Below are 6,477 nucleotides of genomic sequence, written 5' to 3'. Positions count from 1 at the left end.
TGCAAACGCCAGGAAAATTCTAATTGCCTCCAGTCTAGCTATCGGAGCAAAAAACTCATCATAGTCAATCTCAGGGATTTGTTGATATCCCTTTACCACCAACCTAGCTTTGTTTCTAATAACAATACCCTGTTCATCCTTCTTATTCTTTAAAACCCATCGAAGACCATAGGGTTCACAACCATGTGGTGGATTGACTAGTCTCCAAACCTTTAAATGCGTAAACTGTAATAGTTCTTCTTGCATTGCACGACCCACTCATCAAACTTCAGTGCCTCATATGCATCTTTAGGTTCAATTTGACACACATATCATGAGTGATCATGCACAAATACTCTCCCTGTCTTGTTCAATGAGGAATTGAAAGCTGTTACCACATTTGCACTTTCTAAATCAACATCTTCGGCTGTCGATTGACTATCACTTACCACAGGAACATCAGATATTGTAGGAACTTGTAACACCCCATTTTTCTAAACATGATGCTCGAGGCATCATACGGAGTTTAAGATTAAGTATTTGATAGTTTGGATGTAATGAGTTGACCACGTTTGACTTTGGGATGTTTTAAAAGTGAAATTGGAGTACATCAGGTAAACTGTCGAGTTTGAAGGGGGTTTGTCACGTTCTAGTGTGTCGCGATCCGTGACAAACATGGTTGAAATGCGAAAACTTCTGATACATGATTCTGTCCCTTTTGTCGCGTTTGATTGCTGTTTATCGCATCCTGGTGTCACGAAACACGATGAAGTGTCGCGAAACGCGACAAATGTCGCTGTAATGACATTTTAACCCATTTTAATGGAATCTTTTGAGGGAGTTTTGGTAATTTCACTTATGGATGGGTTTTATACCCCAAATCAGTTCCATGGCTTATCTTATCTCCATTTTCACACATCAACACTCTCACCTTCAAACCCTAGAGAGAGGAGAGAGTTTAGATAGAGAGAGCTCCATATGGAGAAGAAGAAGGGTGTTTCAGGTCAAACCTCAAGTGTTAAAGTTGTTCCACTCATCAACGGCATCACTTGGCGGTATTGGTAAGTTCTAACTCTGAGTTTCATTGTATGATTTGAGATTCAATGTTAGGGTTTTGAGATTGTTAGTTGTAAAACCCATTTAGATGATGAAGAGAGTTTATGGAAACTTGTTATTGTTGATACTTGGCGGGTTTTGGGTTGATTAATGATTTAACCATGTTTAAGGCTTGTAGGTGATGTATAATCACTAGTGTTAGTGATTATAGAAGTGTTGGAACCACTTTGGGTGTATTTGGGTTGTCTAAATTTGAAATGGGTCAAAATTAGGGTATAGGTGTTAAAATGGGCAAGATTGGTATTTAACACTTATGAATGGATTTAATTGGTGTATTAGGACCATTCTCACTTGTGTTAGTGATTATTGGTTAGTTTGGGCGCGGTTTGTGCTTGGAAGTGCATTTGGGTCGAATTTGCACTAGTTGTCAATATGGGTTGGTTTGTAATCCACCCTAATTGTGTTGTTTGTTATGTGATAATGGAATAGGTACGTTCCATTGGCATTTGCGGATTTTGGTTTATGAATCCATCAAGGCTTCAAGGTGAGTGTAAATATATTATATGCGTATGTATGCATAGGATGGGTGCGTGTGTGTAGGGTGACCCTTGCTTGGGTTTACTCTATGTTTGTGTGGGATAATGGACTCCTCTTGTGCTTCGGGTCCATGTGATACGCTTATGCGTTTAGGGTTATTACCCTTGGTGTTGTGATTTAGCTAGCGTATTGGATAAACCCTTGGCGATTGCTAGCAGTTGATGTTGAGAAGATGAATCTCGGGTGGTGCGGATTCATGATGACTCGGGTAGTTCGGTCATCTCGGTGATGAGGTGGTGAATTTTGGGTTGTGCAAAATCACTAAGGCTCGGGTAGTTCGGCCAACCTCGGTTGATGGAATGGTGAAGGAAGTGAATCTCGGGTAGTGCGAATTCACTAAGGCTCGGGTTGTTCGGCCAACCTTCATGTGTTTAGGGTTAAGGGGTTAACCTTGTGGTATTATTGGATGTGTTTTTGTATATACGTATATATATATATATACTTATTTATGTGTTGTAGCTAACCTTACGGATTTGGCTTGGTGGTACGTTAGGTATGGCTTGCTAGTTATACTCGGTATGCGGTATTTGTTTACTTATTGTGTTTGATTGTACGTATTCATTTTATGCATATGTATGTATATAGTATGTTTATACTCACTAAGCTTTCATAGCTTACCCTCTCGTTCTTTACATTTTTATAGGTTCGCGAAGTGGTGGCTCGGTTAAGCCTGGAGACTAGTGAACTTGCGTAGGTTGCTTTAGAAGGCGTGCTTTTGAATTGATTAGGATTGGGTAGCGTATCCCCAATCACCATGCTCGGTTTTGTTGGACATTAAAATAGTCGGGTCGTGTATGCCCGTTTGGCTATTTAAACTCATGTATTAAATGTTTTAAAGTTATCGAACTTATTATTGTATTAAAGATGTTTTTGGAAACATAATTGGGACCTAAATGTTGTTAATATTAATACGTTAAAAAGAAGAAGAAAAATATGGGTCGGATTAAATACGGGTTGGGTTTTTTCAAGTGGTATCAGAGCATGGTCTAAGGGATTTAGGTGACTTGAGATAGGTGCCTAGACTTAAACTTTTATGTGTGCTTAATTATTGCGGGACTTGTAGGTGAACGGGTCGGACGGGGACTTGGTTAGGCCTTAGCCTGTAGGTGAACTAACTAGGATTGTGGCTTGTATTGTGATGTAATTCTTGCGTGTGTTTATATCGTGTAGAATTTTCGTTGTGTTGGTTTATATCATCGAGCGAGGTGGTCATTGTACTAACAAGTTGATACGGCGTGTGTGCGTAATAAGGACTTGCAAACCTTATTACGGGTGCAAATCGTGTCTAACAAGTGATGTACGATGAGTGTTTAGCAAGATGGGGTGGTGTTATGTGTGTGGTTTATACGTTCGTGATCTAATCACTTTTCATTCCTTAGAATGGCGATGGGAAACGGGATCGAGACGAACGACGTGGAGTTTAATACTAGAGTTGCGACCGCCGTGGCGGAGCAAATGGGCGTGTTTCGAGAAGAAATGGATAGGATGTATTCCAAATTTCAGAGTAGTAGTGAAATGGAGCATTGTCTTAAGAGCTTCATGAGGACTAAACCTCCGATGTATGATGGGAAACCGGATCCTTTGGTAAGCACAACTTGGATCTCGGATGTCGAAGGGTGTTTTCGTACCATTGAATGCCCTCCCGAAAAGAAGACAAGACTCGCTACTAGCTTGTTGCGGAGTAGGGCGAAGGATTGGTTAGACGGTAAGATTGATCTTGTCGGTGGTGAGACGTTTATGGGGTTATCGTGGAATGATTTTAAGGAGGAATTCTTCGAGGAGTTCCGGACTGGGGCCGATTTGATGGAAATGCGTGATGAGTTGCGAAATTTGCGACAAGGATCTATGGACTTGAATACTCTCAAGACGACCTTTATGGCGAAGGCTCGTTTTTGCCCGGAGTATATGGGGAATGATCATATGTTGATGGAAGATTTCTATCGAACCCTGAATGATGACTTGAAGAATAAAATTAGCAGGGGTCAAGCGAAGTCGTTTACGGAGTTATTCGCGGTGGCTAGGGGTTTTGAATGGTATTCGCGATCAAGGATGTGTGAGCCTTCAGGTAAAAGAAGGTTTGATTTGTACGGCGCCCAAGTAAGAAAAATAAGGGTGCAAGTGCAAGTGCGGGTAATGTGGGTAAAGGCACGATGGATTCTCGTGCACCTAGATGTTTCAATTGTGGTGTTAGGGGCCACAAGTTATGGGAGTGCACAATGCCGAGAAGTGATGACGGGATGTGGTACTATTGTCATAAGGAGGGACATCGCAAGATGGATTGTCCTGAGTTGGCGGCGGCGAATGTCGCAAGGAGACGTTAAGGTACGTTTTGTTTTAATAAATATGTCCCTTGATTATTTATTATGTGCCGTTGAGTTTGGGTTTTATAAATGCCTTGTGATGTGCATATTATTGTTATGGGTGACGTTCCTAATGGAAGTACCCTATGGTGACGTTTTGATTGATGGGCAAAGGGTGTAAGACTTGGTGTAACCAAGCATTCCTTAGTGTTGGAAAATGTTTCTACCAAGCCATGGGTGTGGGCTTTAGTGTTCGGATGTTAGAGCGTGTTTGCTCTCGTGTTGAAGTTGATGAACCGCGAGGTTCGTCGGGTGGATAAAACCCGAGGGATCGAGTGTTGATCTCGATGTATATTGGTGAAAGAGTCTACATGACGCGACGTTAGGTGCCTCTTTTATACCTACTAGCGTGGTGTTCGACTCCGATGGTACTGCGGTTACATTGTACTTAGGGTACTTGGGAGAAACCCTTGGGTACATGAGTGGCTAGGTGAAATTTGACAAGCTGCAACAATTGGATGATTGCGAGAGTAGAGTTGTGTAATTTGTGGTGAACTCTTCATTCGAAATGTTTGCGGATTGGCTGAAATCCCTTGAGTGCTCAAGAATGGAGCAAGATGTGGTGTTGGGTCGTGTGAACCCAATTGTAGAAAAAGTCTACCTTTCGGTAGCATTATATGGTTGTACAAGGTGCGTGTTGTGTTGGTCTTTTGTCGTCGTTTAAATAAAGCCAACGGGTGACGGTGAGCGTCAATTTCTAGTGTACGAAATGAATTCATGAGAATTCTAGTATTATAACCGATGGGGAGATTGGTCACGTATGACGGAGAGTGGTAATTATCGCGGATGATGTTACCACGGCGATGCGGTTATGGAACGTAGTTCCAAGTGGGGGAGTTACACTCCCGCACAAGGAGGTTTTAGTGAGATTTCGGAAGATGCTCATAGTAGGTCCGGAAATTGTGTCGGGACCTAGATTTGGTCGATTTGTGGTAAGAGTACGATTTGGAATAAATTGTACTTATAGTTTTGAATTTAAATTATCACCGAGGTGGTAATGTGGTGAATCTCGTTAAGAGATAATGGGCATATTGGACGTGTTTGACGAGCAAGGAGATCCCTCGTTTAAGGGATGTGCGTGTCGGATTCTCTTCTAGAGAATTGTTGTTTTGTGCCTATGTGTGATATAGGTGGTTCTTGCTCGATTGTGATGAAAATGTTCGAGCGTGTGAATAATTTGGGTGCAGAAATTCCAGATGGTGTGGAATGATTTTAAGTATGCGTATATACTTTAGGTGTGGTGAATGGTTTGTGTAATCTGGTAGGATTCACTATAGTGTAGCAGTGCGCGATGTTACACTACTCGTTGTTCGAGGCCATAAGAGCGTATGTGATTGGTGGGTTATGGCCGTGACTCGGTCCACTAACTTCATCTTGGGAGTAGTGTTATATCAGTATGGTACAACGTTATCGGGAGATTCGAGTACCGATAAGGAATGGGAGTACCATTCCTGTGTTGAGATTTTGGGACGTGAATATCGGGTTGTTCGTATTCATAATATGTCGGGTAGTGCGAATGTCCCTGTTGGTTGAACTCATAGTTTGAGGTAGTGAATGTTGGGTAGTTCAAATTCATTAAGGCTCGGGTTGTGCGGCCATCCTCGGTTATACTATATGGTGGAGGTAGTGAATATCGGTTTGCGCGTATTCACAATGAATCGGGTTGTGCGGTCATTTCGTTGTGGGAAATATGGATTGGGTTGGTGAATTTCGGGTTGTTGCGAATTCACTAAGGTTCGGGTTGTTTCGACCATCCTCCATATGTGTTTAGGCTCGAGTTGTTTCGGCCATGTTGGATGTGTGAACTATTGGTTGTTTTATACGCCGATGGTGGGGTCGTAAGGGCCATGTTGTGTGAACTATTGGTTGTTTTATACGCCGATGGTGGGGTCGTAAGGACCATGTTGTGTGAACTATTGGTTGTTCTATACGCTGATGGTGGGGTCGTAAGGACCATGTTGTGTGATTAGTGATGCGATAGCCGTGTTTCGCTCACATGTTGTTACGGGTGTGGCAATAGTCGATTTTGTACACTTGGGATTAGCGTTGCCATAGTCGTTTGGACGCTATCGGTTTTAGCCGTTTGCTTACGATGTTACAATAGTTGCGTATTGGTCGTATTGCGCACTACAAGAGATGTTAAGTGGTAAGTGTTATCCGTAAGGATTCGCTTTTGTTTGGTCTTCATCGGTTTGATAGTTGACCTTATGTTGAGACGTGGTTATTTTTAGCATTGTACTCGGTATGGGTACGCTAGGAGTTGATATCTCGGTACGAGATTGGTTGGGTTTTTCCCGATGTGCGGAATTGAGCAAGTGTTAGTGCTCGGATTTGTGAATTTGATAAGTCGTGGATGATGATTTAGTGGTTAAATGTGACTCTTTGAGAAGAATTGCCTATAGGAGTTAGAAGAATACATGGTGATTCTGTGTATTCTAGGTGATCGTTATAGACTTCGGATGTTGTGTGTGTTGTACGTCTCAAA

Source organism: Rutidosis leptorrhynchoides, chromosome 5 (genome assembly GCF_046630445.1).
Source record: "Rutidosis leptorrhynchoides isolate AG116_Rl617_1_P2 chromosome 5, CSIRO_AGI_Rlap_v1, whole genome shotgun sequence".
In the NCBI taxonomy this organism is placed as follows: domain Eukaryota; kingdom Viridiplantae; phylum Streptophyta; class Magnoliopsida; order Asterales; family Asteraceae; genus Rutidosis; species Rutidosis leptorrhynchoides.
Note: the sequence above shows the minus strand (reverse complement) of the source record.